General features: G+C 39.2%; 1 pseudogene; it reads right to left on the bottom strand.

Moving 5' to 3' along the window:
• Positions 1-19,004, bottom strand: part of LOC110288914 (vomeronasal type-2 receptor 1-like) — a 61,662-nt pseudogene extending 42,658 nt beyond the window's left edge.
• Positions 19,005-19,390: the final 386 nt, after the last annotated feature.

Genomic DNA, 19,390 nt, shown 5'->3' with positions numbered 1-19,390 from the left:
CCTTCCAGTAATAACTTGGATTAGGAACATGTATAAAAGGAAAGGAGTTGTGATTGATAGATACAATGATGTAAGAAACTTCCAAAACAGCTATAATGACCACACAGCATCATGGAAAAGTCTGCTGTATAAGGTAAAATGTCGAATACAATGAGTACCTGTGCTACCCTCATATTGTTGACAATCATAAGTTTATTTTTTAAAAGACTCAAAAATGGATATGAAAAAATAAAACTGCAGTTGTGTGCTGGCAATGAAATTGGAGGTTATTTTTCTTGTTTTCTCTTATTTTTTTGACAATATTTTTATGTCTAACCTGTGTGTGTGTTGAATGTGTGTAAGATACATATATTAACAGGCATTAGTCCTGTTCCAACATTCATTCTCTGACAATAATTGCTATATTTGATGAGTGGGAATTCCATTTTTGATATGATATCTTGCAGGAGATACAAGTTTTCCTGCAGGTTAGAATCTGATCATGAACATTTTCTTAGACACCAAGCAGAATTCTCATACTACACACTTGAATTTGAGCTTAGAATAATCAACAGTGAAGCTGCATCACACCGTGCAACACCTGTGCTCCTCAAACCTCAGTGTTCACACACCCCACCAGAGGTATTCAGAACATGTAGATTCTCTTCTGCAGATGTGGTATGCAACCCTGGCTCTATATGCCTAACAAGCTTTTAGATACTGCTGCTTCTGGTCTAATAGAGTCCTCTGAGGGATGAATTTCTGAGAATCTTTCACAGAAATCCACTCCTTTAAACTGAGATAAAAGGCAGATAGTGCCAGAGTAAGAACTTCAACTGAAATCTAGGCTCCAAGCTATATACTCTTTTCTGGCCACCCAAATTAATGTGAAATAAAAAGATTTAACAATAGCTTACCCTTCACACATGGGTGATTCTATTTCCTCATTGGAGTCAGTTGTTGGCACGGTCCTATAGTGAACAGGAAATAGCCCTCCAAAAACAGAAGAATGGTTTTCAACTTCTACATATCCAGTTAAATTAAATTTGCTCAGCCATCTGCATGTCACATTCTGGTCTTCATATTGAGCATATAATTCAACACACAAAAATACAGTTAATCCCAGAGTCAAGCACTTCTGTATGCTAGCCATTTTCATGTGGTGATCTTGAGGGTAATGAAAGTGTTGAGGTGACACAGGTTTTAAGGAAGCACCTTGATGGAGTGTTGGAGTGTGTGAGTGCCTAACCTGCTTGCTTTTTCTTAGTCAATAATTTCATGTTGTAGACACAGATGTTACAATCAGTTGCAACTTATGGATCTGGAATAGGAGCTGAACAGTCCTCTGAGATGTGGAACCTGGCTATCCTGTAAGCTTTGCAAAGATAAATAGCCACAGAATCATGGTATTCAGTTTGAAAGTTATTTTAAGCTGTAAAAACTCCCCCCTCTTGTTTGGCACTGGCAGCTTCATCACATCTCCATGCAGCCAACTCCTTGGACTTTGTGCATAACTTGGGCTTTATGCCCTCCATTGTGGAGACACATCTCCAGCCATTTCTGCTCTCTTGCTTGCTCGCCCTCACTCAGAGACAAATTTCTTGTTTCCTGGTCAACATATCATGATTCCTAGTCTCCCAGTCTTCCTTCATCCCTGCTCATTTTCTTTTTTTAAATTTTTAATATTTTTTATTACATATTTTCCTCAATTACATTTCCAATGCTATCCCAAAAGTCCCCCATACCGCCCCCCACTTCCCTACCCACCCATTCCCATTCTTTTGGTGCTGGCATTCCCCTTTATTGGGGCATATAAAGTTTGCAAATCCAATGGGCCTCTCTTTCCAGTGATGGCCGACTAGGCCATCTTTCGATACATACGCAGCTAGAGACAAGAGCTCCGGGGTACTGGTTAGTTCATCATGTTGTTACAACTATAGGGTTGCAGATCCCTTTAGCTCCTTGGGTACTTTCTCTAGCTTCTCCATTGGGAGCCCTGTGATACATCCAATAGCTGACTGTGAGCATCCACTCCTGTGTTTGCTAGGCCCCGGCATAGTGTCACAAGAGACAGCTATATTTGGGTCCTTTCAGCAAAATCTTGCTAGTGTATGCAATGGTGTCAGCGTTTAGAAGCTGATTATGGGATGGATCCCTGGATACAGCAGTCTCTAGATGGTCCATCCTTTCATCACAGCTCGAAACTTTGACTCTGTAATTCCTTCCATGAGTGTTTTGTTCCCAATTCTAAGAAGGGGCATAGTGTCCACATTTTGGTCTTCATTCTTCTTGAGTTTCATGGGTTTAACAAATTGTATCTTATATCTTGGGTATCCTAAGTTTTGGGCTAATATCCACTTATCAGTGAATACATATTGTGTGAGTTCCTTTGTGATTGTGTTACCTCACTCAAGATGATGCCCTCCAGGTCCATCCATTTGGCTAGGAACTTCATAAATTCATTTTTTTTAATAGCTGAGTAGTACTCCATTGTGTAAATGTACCATAATTTCTGTATCCATTCCTCTGTTGAGGGACATCTGGGTTCTTTCCACCTTCTGGCTATTATAAATAGGGCTGCTATGAACATAGTGGAGCATGTGTCCTTCTTACCAGTTGGGACATCTTCTGGATATATGCCCAGGAGAGGTATTGCTGGACCCTCCGGTAGTACTATGTCCAATTTTCTGAGGAACCGCCAGACTGATTTCCAGAGTGGTTGTACAAGCTTGCAATCCCACCAACAATGGAGGAGTGTTCCTCTTTCTCCACATCCTCACCAGCATCTGCTGTCACCTGAATTTTTTATCTTAGCCATTCTGACTGGTGTGAGGTGGAATCTCAGGGTTGTTTTGATTTGCATTTCCCTGATGATTAAGGATGTTGAACATTTTTTCAGGTGCTTCTCTGCCATTCGGTATTCCTCAGGTGAGAATTCTTTGTTCAGTTCTGAGCCCCATTTTTTAATGGGGTTATTTGACTTTCTGGAGTCCACCTTCTTGAGTTCTTTATATATATTGGATATTAGTCCCTTATCTGATTTAGGATAGGTGAAGATCCTTTCCCAATCTGTTGGTGGTTTTTTTGTCTTATTGATGGTGTCTTTAGCCTTGCAGAAGCTTTGCAGTTTCATGAGGTCCCACTTGTCAATTCTCGGTCTCACAGCAAAAGCCATTGCTGATCTATTCAAGAATTTTTCCCTTGTACCCATATCTTCAAGGCTTTTCCCCACTTTCTCCTCTATAAGTTTCAGTGTCTCTGGTTTTATGTGAAGTTCCTTGATCCACTTAGACTTGACCTAAGTACAAGGAGATAGGAATGGATCGATTCGCATTCTTCTACATGTTAACAACCAGTTGTGCCAGCACCATTTGTTGAAAATGCTGTCTTTCTTCCACTGGATGTTTTTAGCTCCCTTGTCGAAGATCAAGTGACCGTAGGTGTGTGGGTTCATTTCTGGGTCTTCAATTCTATTCCATTGGTCTATTTGTCTGTCACTATACCAGTACTACACAGTTTTTATCACAATTGCTCTGTAGTAAAGTTTAGTTCCGGCATGGTGATTCCACCAGTTTCTTTTATCCTTGAGAAAATTTTCTGATATCTTAGGTTTTTTGTTATTCCAGGTCAATTTGCAGATTGCTCTTTCTAATTCGTTGAAGAATTGAGTTGGAATTTTGATGGGGATTGCATTGAATCTGTAGATTGCTTTTGGCAAGATAGCCATTTTTACAATGTTGATCCTGCCAATCCATTAGCATGGGAGATCTTTCCATCTTCTGAGATCTTCTTTAATTTCTTTCTTCAGAGACTTGAAGTTCTTATCATACAGATCTTTCACTTCCTTAGTTAGAGTCACGCCAAGGTATTTTATAATATTTGTGACTATTGAGAAGAGTGTTGTTTCCCTAATTTCTTTCTCAGTCTGTTTATCCTTTGTATAGTGAAAGGCCATTGATTTGTTTGAGTTAATTTTATATCCAGCTACTTCACCGAAGCTGTTTATCAGGTTTAGGAGTTCTCTGGTGGAATTTTTAGGGTCACTTATATATACTATCTTATCATCTGCAAAAAGTGATATTTTGACTTCATCTTTTCCAATTTGTATCCCTTTGATCTCCTTTTGTTGTCGAATTGCTCTGGCTAGGATTTCAAGTACAATGTTGAATAGGTATGGAGAAAGTGGATAGCCTTGTCGAGTCCCTGATTTTAGAGGGATTGCTTCAAGCTTCTCACCATTTACTTTGATGTTGGCTACTGGTTTGCTGTAGATTGCTTTTATCATGTTTAGGTATGGGCCTTAAATTCCTGATCTTTCCAAGACTTTCATCATGAATGGGTGTTGGATCTTGTCAAATGCTTTTTCCGCATCTAACGATATGACCGTGTGGTTTTTGTCTTTGAGTTTATTTATATACTGGATTACGTTGATGGATTTCCATGTATTGAACCATCCCTGCATCCCTGGGATGAAACCTACTTGGTCAGGATGGATGATTGTTTTGATGTGTTCTTGGATTCGGTTAGCAAGAACTTTATTGAGGATTTTTGCATCAATATTCATAAGGGATATTGGTCTGAAGTTTTCTATCTTTGTTGGGTCTTTTTGTGGTTTAGGTATCAGAGTAATTGTGGCTTCATTGAATGAGTTGGATAGAGTACCTTCTGTTTCTATTTTGTGGAATAGTTTGTGAAGAACTTGGATTAGATCTTCTTTGAAGGTCTGATAGAACTCTGCACTAAACCCATCTGGTCCTGGGCTTTTTTTGGTTGGGAGACTATTAATGACTGCTTCTATTTCTTTGGGGGATATAGGGCTGTTTAGATCATTAACCTGATCTTGATTCAACTTTGGTACCTGGTATCTGTCTAGGAACGTCTCCATTTCATCCAGGTTCTCCAGTTTTGTTGAGTATAGCCTTTGGTAGAAGGATCTGATGGTGTTTTGGATGTCTTCAGGATCTGTTGTTATGTCTCCTTTTTCATTTCTGATTTTGTTAATTAGAATGCTTTCCCTTTGCCCTCTAGTGAGTCTGGCTAAGGGTTTATCTATCTTGTTGATTTTCTCAAAGAACCAGCTCCTTGATTGGTTGATTCTTTGAATAGTTCTTCTTGTTTCTACTTGGTTGATTTCACCCCTGAGTTTGATTATTTCCTGCCATCTACTCCTCTTGGGTGAATTTGCTTCCTTTTGTTCTAGTGCTTTTAGGTGTGTTTTTAAGCTGCTAATGTGTGCTCTCTCTAGTTTCTTTTTGGAGGCACTCAGAGCTATGAGTTTTCCTCTTAGAAATGCTTTCATTGTGTCCCATAAGTTTGGGTATGTTGTGGCTTCATTTTCATTGAACTCTAAAAAGTCCTTAATTTCTTTCTTTATTCCTTCCTTGACCAAGGTATCATTGAGAAGAGTGTTGTTCAGTTTCCACGTGAATGTTGGCTTTCTATTATTTATTTTGTTATTGAAGATCAGCCTTAGTCCATGGTTATCTGATAGGATGCATGGGACAATTTCAACATTTTTGTATCTGTTGAGGCCTGTTTTGTGACCAATTATGTGGTCAGTTTTGGAGAAGGTACCATGAGGTGCTGAGAAGAAGGTATATCCTTTTGTTTTAGGATAGAATGTTCTGTAGATATCTGCCAGATCCATTTGATTCATAACTTCTGTTAGTTTCACTGTGTCCCTGTTTAGTTTCTGTTTCCATGATCTGTCCATTGGTGAAAGTGGTGTGTTGAAGTTTCCCACTATTATTGTATGAGGTGCAATGTGTGCTTTGAGATTAACTAAAGTTTCTTTAATGAATGTGGCTGCCTTTGTATTTGGAGCATAGTTATTCATGATTGATAGTTCCTCTTGGAGAATTTCATCTTTGATGAGAATAAAGTGCCCCTCCCTGTCTTTTTTGATGACTTTGGGTTGGAAATCAATCTTATCAGATATTAGAATGGCTACTCCAGCTTGTTTCTTCATATCATTTGCTTGGAAAATTGTTTTCCAGCCTTTCATTCTGAGGAAGTGTCTATCTTTTTCTCTGAGATGAGTTTCCTGTAAGCAACAAAATGTTGGGTCTTGTTTGTGTAGCCAGTTTGTTAGTCTATGTCTTTTTATCGGGGAGTTGAGTCCATTGATATTAAGAGATATTAAGGAAAAGTAATTGTTGTTTCCTGTTATTTTTGTTGTTAAAGTTGGCATTCTGTTCTTGTGGCTGTCTTCTTTTAGGTTTGTTGAGGGATTACCTTCTTGTTGTTTCTAGGGCATGGTTCCCGTCCTTGTATTGGTTTTTTTCTGTTATTATCCTTTGAAGGGCTGGATTCGTGGAGAGATAATGTGTGAATTTGGTTTTATCGTGGAATACTTTGGTTTCTCCATCTATGTTAATTGAGAGTTTGGCTGGGTATAGTAGCCTGGGCAGGAATTTGTGTTCTTTTAGTGTCTGTATAACATCTGTCCAGGATCTTCTGGCTTTCATAGTCTCTGATGAAAAATCTGGTGTAATTCTGATAGGCTTGTCTTTATATGTTACTTGGCCTTTTTCTCTTACTGCTTTTAGTATTCTATCTTTATTTAGTGCATTTGTTGTTCTGATTATTATGTGTTGGGAGGTATTTCTTTTCTGGTCCAGTCTATTTGGAGTTCGGTAGGCTTCTTGTATGTTCATGGGCATCTCTTTCTTTAGATTTGGGAAGTTTTCTTCTATAATTTTGTTGAAGATGTTTGCTGGTCCTTTGAGTTGAAAATCTTCATTCTCATCCTCTCCTATTATCCATAGGTTTGGTCTTCTCATTGTGTCCTGTATTTCTTGGATGTTTTGAGTTAGGATGTTTTTGCGTTTTACATTTTCCTTGATTGTTGTGCCGATGTTCTCTATGGAATCTTCTGCACCTGAGATTCTCTCTTCCATCTCTTGTATTCTGTTGCTGATGCTCGTATCTATGGTTCCAGATTTCTTTCCTAGGGTTTCTATCTCCAGTGTTGCCTCATTTTGGGTTTTTTTTATTGTGTCTACTTCCCTTTTTAGGTCTAGTATGGTTTTGTTCATTTCCATCATCTGTTTGGATGTGTTTTCCTGTTTTTCTTTAAGGACTTCTACCTGTTTGATTGTGTTATCCTGTTTTTCTTTAAGGACTTGTAACTCTTTAGCCATGTTCTCCTGTAGTTCTTTTTTTTTTTTTTTTTTTTTGGTTTTTTCGGTTTTTTCGAGACAGGGTTTCTCTGTATAGTCCTGGCTGTCCTGGAACTCACTTTGTAGACCAGGCTGGCCTCGAACTCAGAAATCCGCCTGCCTCTGCCTCCCGAGTGCTGGGATTAAAGGCGTGCGCCACCACGCCTGGCTCTCCTGTAATTCTTTAAGTGAGTTATTAAAGTCCTTCTTGATGTCCTCTACCATCATCATGAGATATGCTTTTAGATCCGTGTCTAGCTTTTCCGGTGTGTTGGGGTGCCCTGGACTGAGCGAAGTGGGAGTGCTGGGTTCTGATGATGGTGAGTGGTCTTGGTTTCTGTTAGTAAGATTATTACGTTTACCTTTGGCCATCTGGTAATCTCTGGGGTTAGTTGTTATCGTTGTCACTGTTTAAAGATTGGAGCAGACTCTGTGTTCCACTCACCAGAAGTCTCAAAATCCTGTGGCGGGTGTCGTGGATAGCTGGTGGGTGTCAGCTGACCCTACCCTCTAGCTACCCCGGTGCTGGTAAGACCGGAAGAGGCTTGTGGCCCTACTCAGTCTGATTTTCTGCTTCCCTAACTAATGCAGTCTCCGGTTCCGTGTGCAATTGGGTTGGAGCAGAAGCTGTGTTCCACTCACCAGAAGTCTTAAGATCCTGTGGCGGGTGTTGTGGGTAGCTGGCGAGTGTCAGCCGACCCCGCGCCCTAACTATCCCAGTGCTGGTCAGACCGGAAGAGGCTTGTGGACCCACTCATGCTGGTTTTTTGCTTCCCTAACTAATGCACTCTCAGGCCCCGCGTGCAATTGGATTGGAGCAGAAGCTGTGTTCCACTCACCAGAAGTCTTAAGATCCTGTGGCGGGTGTTGTGGGTAGCTGGCGAGTGTCAGCCGACCCTGCGCCCTAGCTACTCTGGTGCTGGTCTGACCGGAAGAGGCTTGTGCCCCTGCTCATTTTCAAACATTCCCATTCCTTCCCTTAGATAAAGTTCATAGAACATTGTCAGAATAAAATTCAGTACAAGTTTTGGATCATGGAAAATGTGTAGAACATTTGATAACATAGTTTTTCTCGCAAACAAAAATTTAAGGAACCAGTAGAAATCTAAAACAAAAAACCTTGTGATGTATAAATTTTGCTCATAATATTGAAATTTACAATAAACTAAAATTTTACCAGATGGAGCTCAGGGAGTCTTGTGGAATTTTTGTGAGCAGTAGTGGTTCTCTTAGAGACTAAACCACCAACCTAAGAGAGAACATGGCCTAGACCTAGGTTGCCTGCACATATGTAGCAGAAGTACAGCTTGTTCTTCAAGTGGGTCTGCCAACATCTGAAGTGGTGGCTGACCCTGAATCTGTCACCAGCCTCTGCACCCTGTTTCCCTAAATGAGCAACATTGTCTGGCTTCAGTGGGAAAAGATATGTCCAATCTTGCAGTGACTTGATGTGTGGTTGTAGGAATGAGTTGGGAAAAAGGGACTGGGTGGGACCTGTTAAGATGATGACCCATTCTCCTCTAAATAGGGAGCAGGGAATGGGGAAAAGATCAGTGTGAGGGGCACTGGGCAGAGAAGCAGGGCATGATGTTTGGATGTAAAGTGAATGAATACAATTTTTAAAAAAAATCCTTTGTGTACAAGTTTACTTATAATATTAAAATTAATAATAATCCAAAGGTACTAAATATAGAACTTAGAATTAGCTATAATATAGTTAAATGCTGGGCTACAATGGTCCTGTAGATCATATTCCTGAATATATTCACTGACTCCCAGGAAATCTCAATAAAATTCAAGAAAAAAAAGTCAACAAAGCTACACTTAAAATTATGTCCCCGCTGGGTGGTGATGGTACACTCCTTTAATCCCAGCACTTGGGAGGCAGAGGCAGGTGGATTTTGGAGTTTGAGGCCAGCCTGATCTACAAAGTGAGTTCCAGGACAGCCAGGGCTATACAGAGAATCCTTGTCTCAAAAAAAAAAAAACCAACAACAAAAAATTATGTTCCCAATTTCTAAAATTTACCTGTATTTTCCACTTGTTCACCTCTCTAGTATCTTTAATAGGCAAAAATTAGTAATTATAAGCAAGAAATCAAAAGGCTGGGGGGCTGTCCTCTCTTTGTAGCTTCACAGCCTGTCATCTTTGTGTTTTCATATTCACTTCCATTTACAATCAATGCTTACACAACACACTAGACAGCTATATTTTGGTAAGTATTTTTTGTTTTTGTTTTTTTTGAGACAGGGTTTCTCTGTCCTATAACTCACTCTATAGACCAGGCTTGCCTCGAACTCAGAAATCCATCTGCCTCTGCCTCCCAAGTGCTGGGATTAAAGGCATGCTCCAGCACTGCCTGGCATATTTTGGTAAGTTTTATCTTTCTCATATTTCTGGTTTTCATATGAGAATATGGCTTCTATTTCCATAATGAATAAAAATATGCTAGTGAAAGAATGTCCTTCTCATTTTAAAAACAATTCTTTTGCCACAAGTACTCTTCTTACTGTAACCCTGACATGCATTTGTTTTTCACATGACATCGTTAGACTCATCAGTCACCGTGGCTACACTGCACTATGAAGTACATTGACTACCTCCACCTGATCCTCATTGAATGATTTCTTAGTTGTTGACTAGGAATAGTCCATTTCCCACCAACTCCAGATTTTCCCAAAGAAAGGATCTTATTTCCAACTTACTGGTGAACCAGGAGACCAAGCTTATTTCCACACAGCTGGCTCAACCTTCAAAAGTCACCCTCAGTGACACTCCTTGCTTGACCAAGTTCTATAAGTATGCCATACAGAGTCTTCATTTTTCAAAGTGTGTTTACCTCATATAATCTTTCTTATATTTTCAAGGTATTGTTGACCAGTCTTAGTGAATAGCCTGATTCTCAGGGCTATCTCCCAATGAGATTTTCAGAGTTTGGCTTCATCTAATAAAGTATCTCACTGGTAAGCGACCACTCCTCAATGCCTATAGTATGAGAATCCCTATTGAGCTATTGGGCTCAGTCCAGAACTTTTCCAGAATGTCTCAGAATGATGCCTGGCCTCCCTTTCTTCCCAGAGGGTAGCTGTTTTGGAATATTTACTATTTGGTTGCCAAGGATACATGTTGGCAAAGGATTTTAGAGCCCATAAAATTACTAAGACATATTTATTTTAAGTTACATCATATTTTAAAATCAGTACGTTATACTTTAAAATGGTATCCTCATTACTTAATCTTTCCTGTATTATGAATTAGATTCAGGTTGAGGAGGCTTCTGGTTTGTGTAGCAGCATTTGGTATTCAGTTTGGGACCCTTCAGAATATTGCCCATCAAGGTGAGATTGATTCTCTCAAAGTATTTTGAACTTAGGTTTAAGAATCCCTGACTCAGGAAAACGATGCCATATGGATATTGATACAAGTCGCCATGGTATTTAATTGCATGTGAACACTCATAGCTTCCTGGGTTTGAGATGTGACTGTATGCTCCTCCATGGTTCTTTGCTGTGTTTTATTCTTGCAGATCTCTAAGTGCATTGGCAGTAATCAGTCTGTCCTTTAATAACAGGGAGAGATTCTGTTCAGACATGGTTTGCCAGTAAGCAAAGAGAACACCGGAACCTACCATACTCTCCTCAACACAGATTAAGAATATTCAAAAGTTGTTTCAATTTAGGGAAACGACATGAACCATGCATACTGCTGATGAATGGTGTTGGGTATTCTGGGAGGTCAGAGCTTCATATCTATCATGGTGAACTCATAATGGATCACAGCCTTTGGCCAGCCACAGCTTATCAGACATTCCATGCCCATTACATTTCCCAACATTCAGGTTTTTGACCAGTTTGAATCTCAGTAATGATGGAATACCAGGCATAATCATTATTATGCCTCAACAATGACATTCTCCCTGTGTACTATTCTTACCCGGATGCAAGACACTCTGTCCCAAAGGGGTAAATTCAAGTTACCTATATTTCTAAACAAACTTTCTAATTTCTAATAATTCTTGTGCTATGATAGTGTACTCATGGGCCCAGTCATTATCACATTGTTTCCTAAGCAGAACTCTCTGAATCAGTAGGGAAATCAACAGTGCACTTAGTATTATGTTTCCTGGATATTCTTTTTATTAAGGAGGATGTTGAGATGAGGTTATCTCCTGCACTATGTCACTCCATGTTATGTACAACAATGTTCTTTCAGAGTTTGCTTTGCCCCATGACACTTCCAATTACAAGCAGAACTTCATTTTATTTGATAGTGGAAAATGTCTGTGTGCCCAGGTAGACATTATGAGAAAAGAGGTATGTCATTAGTTTGTTTAGAAATATAGGTAACTTGAATTTACCCCTTTGGGACAGAGTGTCTTGCATCCGGGTAAGAACAGTACACAGGGAGAATGTCATTGTTGAGGCATAATAATGAGACCTTACATAGAAAGCCTTTTAAAGCCTTCATTTTAAAACCAAGGGAGGAGCTTCATTATGAGGAATACTTACAGTAAAAAATGATGGCCCCCAATAGACACTGTGTAACCTGGGTAATTTATGCTAATTTGACACAAACTATTGGCACCTGGGAGAAGGAAATAATAATCAAGGTATTGCCTCCATCAAATTGTGTTTGGCCAAATCTTCATGGCTAATTGATATAGGAGAGCACAGCCCACCATAGAAGGTGGTAGCATATATAAGATGGTGTGGGATTAATAAGATAGGTAGTTGAGCAATTCAGGGAGAGCAAGCCAGTAAGGGGCATTCCCTGTGGTCAATATTGCTATATTGGCTTATCTCAATGACGACCTGTAACATGTAAGCCAAATAAACCCTTTTCTTTCATTTGTCCTTTGTCATAGTGTTCCCTACTAGAATAACAAACTAGAACAGGACAATAGGGTATGGTGGACTGATGTGCCTTTGGCTAATCTTTCAGTGAATCTAGTTTTTCTCCTTCCTGAAGAAACCATCAGCTTCCTCTCATAGCCCATTTCTGTTTCTTTGTTTCAAATGCCATTACCTAAGTCATTCTTTTCCTTGAAATTCAGTACACAGTCAAGGCTCTAATTCAGACAGCTGATGCATATCTTATCGAGTTACAAAAGTCAAGAAGAGCCTTTATCCCTACTTGTATTAGAATGTACTAATACAAGTAGGGGTAAAGGCTACTAAATACTACTACTGCATACTAAACTGGAGAAAGGAATAATACCAATCCAGTTACAAACACTTCTATCTACTTTGGTGACCTGCCTGCTTGATATTCTAATGCAACAGTGTAGCAAACATTTTGGGAGTAGTCAGACACTCTATGGTGGTATTTAGGTCTATTCCATGAGATGGAACCAATGCCTGACACTGCTTGGGTGGTCTAGAACGTAAGAGTAAATAGGTGAAGATCAACCATTATGCTAAAGGAATGTAGGTGTAAAATGATTTCTTTTTTTTAATAGGTATTTATTTCATTTACATTTCCAATGCTATCCCCAAAGTCCCCCACACGCTCCCCCACCCACTCCCCCACCCACCCACTCCCACTTCTTGATCCTGGTGTTCCCCTGTACTGAGGCCGATAAAGTTTGCACGACCAACGGGCCTCTCTTTCCACTGATGGCTGACTAGGCCATATTCTGATACATATGCAGCTAGAGACATGAGCTCTGGGGAGTACTGGGTAGTTCATATTGTTCTTCCACCTATAGGGTTGCAGATCCCTTTAGCTCCTTGGTTACTTTCTCTAGCTCCTCCACTGGGGGCCCTGTGATCCATCCAATAGCTGACTGTTAGCATCCACTTTTGTGTTTGCTAGGCCCCGGCATAGTCTCACAAGAGACAGCTATATCTGGCTCCTTTCAGCAAAATCTTGCTAGTGTATGCAATGGTGTCACCGTTTGGAAGCTGAGTATGGGATGGATCCCCAGGTATGGAAGTCTGTAGATGGTCCATCCTTTCATCTCAGCTCCAAACTGTGTGGTAAAATGATTTAATGAGACTTTGTTGTATCCATAGATCAATGTCTGACTCAGAAGCTTCCCCCTAAAAATATTTGAAGTCACACAGTGACCTACAACTGGACAATGTGCAGAAAGGGAGAGGCTTTGGTACACTCAGTCCTAAGTGGGATGTTTCCATGAAAGTCTTTCCCTTAGGGATATGGAAAGTATGTGTACAATGAGGCACTTAAATTATAAGAGCCAGAGGGGATGGAAGACACCAGGGAAATAGTGCCTTGAACATTTTGGAGGGCGCAGTGATAACATCACAGGTGTGTTTATAGAGAGTAACAGAGAGGGCTTCTTCACAGGATATAACCTAAATGAGCAGGACTGGTCTGGGTGGTCGTTCCATCCACTAAGTTAAGCCAAAAAAGTGACTCCTCAAGCTTCTAGTATGCAGCTCAGCTAGCCCTTTGGCTGTAACTCTGTGGAGATGAGTTATACTTATGGTTTTCAGACCCATATCAGAGGAAGTAAGTAGAAAGTAAATAGAAAGGATTTTATATCGGTAAACAGTTAGGCATTGATGAGTGACAAATAACCTAAAATTCCAGTAAAGGCCTGAAAAAAAAATTAGAACTTTCAAAGTAGAGGATAATTATAAATGTCTCAAGGAAACAATTGCTGATCAAACCCTGTTCTAACTTTTCCTTTCCTTCCCCCCCCAGCCCCCACCCCCCACCCAGGTTTGTTTTGGTTTCATCTTCTAAGACAGGATTCCTTTGTGTAGCACCTGCTATTCAGTAACTCACTTTGTAGCTCAGGCTGGCATTGAACTCTCTCTAATTCTTTCTCATTCTCTTTCTCTCTCTCTCTCTCTCTCTCTCTCTCTCTCTCTCTCTCTCTCTCTCTCCCTCCCTCCCTCCTTTCTATCTCTCTCTCTCTTTGTGTGTGTGTGTCTTTTCTCTGTCTCTTTGTCTCTCTAATTTAAAAACAGTGTTTCAGTGTACAAACTCACAGAGATCCTCCCATTTCAGCCTTCTGAGTGTGGGAAATAAAGGTGACTGATCTTTTTCTTTGAAAGTATGTATGAAAATGATCTGTAGGCTATTTCAAAGTCAGTAAAGTTGATACAGAACTACTTTACAACTGTTTATTGATTCTAAAGATATACTATTTTAATAACAATAAGTGAGAAATGGCAACGAAAGAAGCTAGTTAATGAAACATCTGCACACAGAAAAGCTTGGATGTTGTAAGAATTAAAGGGGAATGACTTCTTTCTAAATTATCTCAACATAGCACACAATGGATGGTTCCATTTCAAGGACTTTCTTATGTTTTCTGTGTCTGAAGATGGTATGGATGCAATCCTTGCTCACAGTTTTGCAGGGCTTGAGCTACTGAACATATCATATTAGAATTTCTGGTATAGCAATTGTTTTGTGTTTTCTTAGTTGCAATTTATGCCTGAAACCGATCACTTAGATGTTAAGAATAAAATAAATAAATAAAGTAAATAAAATTACTGGGATTGATTATGGGATTTGATATGCAATCAAATGTTCTGTTGAATAGCATGAATTTAAAAAGAATAATAGGTAGTAAATCCCAACAACACACAGAGAATTTGTATGGAGTTACACATCCGTGTTCACCTGTGAGTTTAAAGTATATGAATCAATAGGTGCATCTAGTAATTTCATTCTTTATCTTCAGTGCAGGAGAAAAGATGGCCAGAAATTGCTGGCTGATACAAATCTAAGGCTCAGAAGGAATTTCTAATGTGAGGGTGGACATTCTGGTCAATATTTCCTGTCCAATTTGTCTTTAGGGTTGTGTATATTTGCTGTTCAGAGCACGTGTAGGAGAAACTGGTGTCTATCCTGTGTCCCTGATGTGACTTCTAACATGTTTGTCATGCACAGCCACAAAGCATTCAACAATATTCTTGATTCCCAAATGTTCAAATGCCCATTCCCACAGTTACTCCATTGCTTCAGCTTGGCAGGCTTCAGGTCTGTGGCTGGCCAGTGTGTCAGCATTGAATTTATGTTGAAGAGCACAGCTTCATTCTCCTCAAGAAGGTATTCCTATGCTTTGAAGTCTATCTCAAAGTCATGCTTATGTTCCCTCAATGGGTGTGTTGAATGAAACAATGTTATGGCATGTATACCTTAAACCAAATACTTCTCTTTGGAAAGAAATCCAATGTAGGGGAGTTTTGACGTAGAAATATAGTTGACGAGATAGCCATCATAATTCAACCTGCACTCTGTTATTTTCTTTCAGTGTTTCACTGATTTAAACTGTGTGAGAAAAAAAATTATCATGAAAAGACAGTTTGAAACATGGTGATGTCCAACAGAGGCACAATTTCTTTATTCTTCAAGAAGTTTTCACTTTAAATAATGAAGTTTAAGAATATAAGAAGCTTACTTTTATTTACATAAAATAGTACTTCCCTACAGGTTATCATCTTCCTTCTAGTGTAAATTTTCAACATTTATAGAGAGAATTTGAAATACAAATTCTGGAGCTCAGAGTATTGATCTTGGGATTAGGGTTTGCTTTGTTTTATGGTGGGGAGGAGTGTGGTTCTATGGATTCATAAGAAGATCATCATTTTGATGGCATGGTGACATACTTCCTTGGCTAAGGGTATAATATATGATACCTGTATTCCAGGATGTACCTTTGTGTGTATGTGTGTGTAGGGGTGTGGGGGTGCTTTTGTGCTCTGTATAAACTCCACTACGGTTTGGTAGTCCGAAGTGCTAAATAATAGAAGCAAGGGCAAATTGAATGTATGCTGTGGCTTGAAAAAGCTGCTAGAATTGTGTATTTAGACCAATTAAAATCTGATGATTTTCTCAGCATAGGGAGAAGGACAGGGAAACTCTAGGGCTAAGAAACTCAGCAGTGACTTCTACCAAGTACTGGAGGCAATGCTGACAAAGAAAATAGAGAATATTCTTGGATAATACTATAAGGTCCAATGATCTTGAGAGTAGAAAGGACAAAAAAAAAAACATAAGAGGAATGTGGCTGACAAATGTCATGTTGATGTCAAATTATACTCAACAAAATATGGAAAGTATACTATTTCATGTCCGAGTCAAATTTAATTATTCTCGAGATGGTTTAACTCTTAATATAAGAAAATATTCTAGAATCATGTTCGCAGGTGTAGAAAATAATTTGCTAATGTAGACAGGCATACATGCTAAGAATGTTAATGAATTTGAAAGAGATATTTCCTTATTTTTGATAATATCTCAAAAATCCTACACTAAATGTAAATCCTACAGTAACTGACCTGTTAAAAGCTCGTGTTTTGCTACTATAAACATACGAATCATTCACTTTCAGTGTTGGTACTCCAGAATCTTTACAAAAAAAGTTTATTGTTTATTACTTAGAAATGAGCAAACAAATAATAACTCTGTGACCCTGGAAATCTTCCTGAAGTAAGATATTATTATTGAATTAGCTTGATTTGAAATCATATTACAGTGGGACACACATACTAAGCAAGACCTTAAAAATATTGTGAAGAGGCTTGACTCATTTCCTCATCTAAGTTCTCTGCCTACCATACACTGCTGTGGCGCTCCTCACTTCTTGAGAATGCAGCAATAGACATGCCAAAAACATGAGCAAATAAACATAGGATGTACCTGATAAAGTTTGTGAAGCAGATTCTGTGATGTTTGAATATACCTGTATCATTACGTGGTAATTTGAAATGATGGCTGTAATTTCGAATGAAGACAGGTGAATGGTATAAGACAGTAACTACAGAGAACAATGGCATGTTTGTGCATGAGGAATTTCCATGGTGAATATGGTAAACTGAAAGAGAACTCCCAATATATGTGTCACAATTTGAATGCTCTCTCCCTTTAAGATTTGAACTAATAAAATATAGGATTGACATTAAAAAATTAAGTTTAGGGGCTGGAGAGATGGTTAAGTGGTTAAAAGTATGTACTGCTCTTAGAGAGAACCCAATTTTAATTTTCAGCACACATTTGTGCAGCTCATAATTACCTGTAGCTCCACCTTCATGTGAACTCAATGCCTCTGGTCTCTTGGACACCAGCACTCATGTGTATACACACCCCATATATACATAAATTAAAAATGCTCTTATTGGTACCATGGAAAACGGGAAGAATCTTAGCATCTTGAGTTATGTTAATCTGTCAATCTCCTTTCTATTTCATTACTGAATGCACAAACTGCTAGAAAATACCATGGTATATTCCAATTGACATCTTAGGATGTTGGTCTATCTAGTCCTAGGCACCTACAAATTTCACTAACTGTCTAGGTGTCAGACATGAACTGGCCAGGGAAATGCTGCTTCCACACCTCAAACTACACTTCTGATCCCAGTTAGGGCTGTGTTTTCATGCTTAGGAAACTAAATCCTTGTATACTTATGTCTATAAGGAGAAGGTGATTCCAAACACACTTTAACTTATATCTAAGAAAACAGGCAAGTTCTCCATTTCATTTATAATTACAATTAGTCCTAAAACTGCATTTGTAAAGAGTTATATAGTTTGTCCCAAGTAGATTATATCTATAGAGGGAAGAGGACAGGGATCAATAGTCTTGTTTGATATTTATGTTCGGCTTTCTAAGACATTTGGTCTGTGTTAAAACTCTATCGCCACCATGTGGCAAGAAAGTACCATAGATGTGTAAATTAGTTGGTATGTCCATATTCCCATGAGAATTTTTGAAAAAGCAAACAATGGGCCATTTTGGATTACTGGCTGTGATATTCCACTGAGTGGTAAAGAATAATCATTTCTTCTGATCATAGCAATGGATTGATTGTTCTGAGCATGTGGACATCCTGTAAAATACATTCAGAATTCCTATCAGAAATGCTAATTTTCAAAGTGTAGTAACTATCAGAATCACCAGGCTATATCCTTAAACAGAATATGGGGTTCCATCTCTAGTATTTCAGAATCAGTAGGTGTAAGTAGAGGCCTGAAACTTTGCTTTCTCAAAGGCTCTAGAATGAGAGAAAGCTACAGCCTCATGGTCACATTTTCAGGCTCATTAATGAACAACTATTTTTCTGTACCTTGGATCTGAGGAGGGAACTTGTTGTTCTAAGTCCAGAAAGCAGATTTCAGGGAGAAAGTCCTGCTTGTTTCTTTAATTGAATCATTCCTTTAGTCATGGCAGCACAGTTAGAATTGAAAAGTGGGTCATTATCTGACTTTGGGGACATAGGAGTACAAAGTGAAGGAAAATGTATTCTTTACAGAAGATGAGAGTGTTTTGATTTTTGTGGGGAATTTATCATCCACCAATTGAAGGTATTTAGAAGAACTAAAGGCATTTGATTCACTTGCATGGCAGTATGTAAATGAACTGTACTGCCTAATCTTCTGGCATACTCCAATTTGTTGGACAGGCTGTAAAAAAAAAAAAAAAAAGTGGTATGAAGGGCCCTTTAGGATTGCCCTGACAACAGGTTGGAAAAGGTTTGATAATGGAACAGGAGAATACTGGTGCCAGTATAAATATCTCAACTAATATGGCAACCAATCTCTTCCATTGGGAGGATTCTGGGAGTAACAGACTGTTTTCTGGGCTGTACAACTCTCCCTCAGTGGTGCTGTGAAGTCCTGGTTTAAAGGCTATTGAGTCCAATGAGGGATGTAGTAAGGATTTTGGATGGTGGGAATTTGAAGTCAGGCAGACTGAACTAGAAGGTAAGCCAATTGTTTAATCTTTAAATGTGTTTAGTTGTTATTCTGAAAAAATGCTCCAGTGGCCTTTTTGGTGGTTCTTGAAATGTGTACTGGCCACCTGCACTGGAAGCCTGACTTACCTGGTTCCACATACATGGGGTTAGTATGTCTACTACTGCTGGGAGCCATGGCCTCAGCCATGGCCTTGTGAATATTGCATAGCTTTCATAAACAATCCTGAGAGAACATTCATGGTCATAACAGTAAGAATGTTTGTGGGTAAAGAGGACACTGTGACCCTTGGTTCCAGGAGCTGAAGATTGCCACCTGACCTTCAGAGAGCCCCCTGACTCTTTCCCCCTCCCTTGAAGCCTCCTTTTGCTTATGCATATATTGCCACTCCTGAATAAAGTTTTTTCAGAGCTTGATCAGCATGATTGACTTGCTGTCAATCTTCCTGTCTCTTGTCCCTCCCACTCCCTCTCTCTCTCTCCTGCCCTGGCACCGCTGCTGATTATCCATGTGCAGTGCATATGGAAATAGGAGGACACTCTGTATAATCAGTTTTCCTCTTCTCCTTTGTGTGG

Source organism: Mus caroli, unplaced genomic scaffold, assembly GCF_978045245.1.
Source record: "Mus caroli unplaced genomic scaffold, Mus_caroli_1 scaffold_3, whole genome shotgun sequence".
Lineage (NCBI taxonomy): Eukaryota > Metazoa > Chordata > Mammalia > Rodentia > Muridae > Mus > Mus caroli.
The sequence above is the reverse complement of the archived record's forward strand: the minus strand, read 5'-3'. Positions and strand labels throughout refer to the sequence as shown.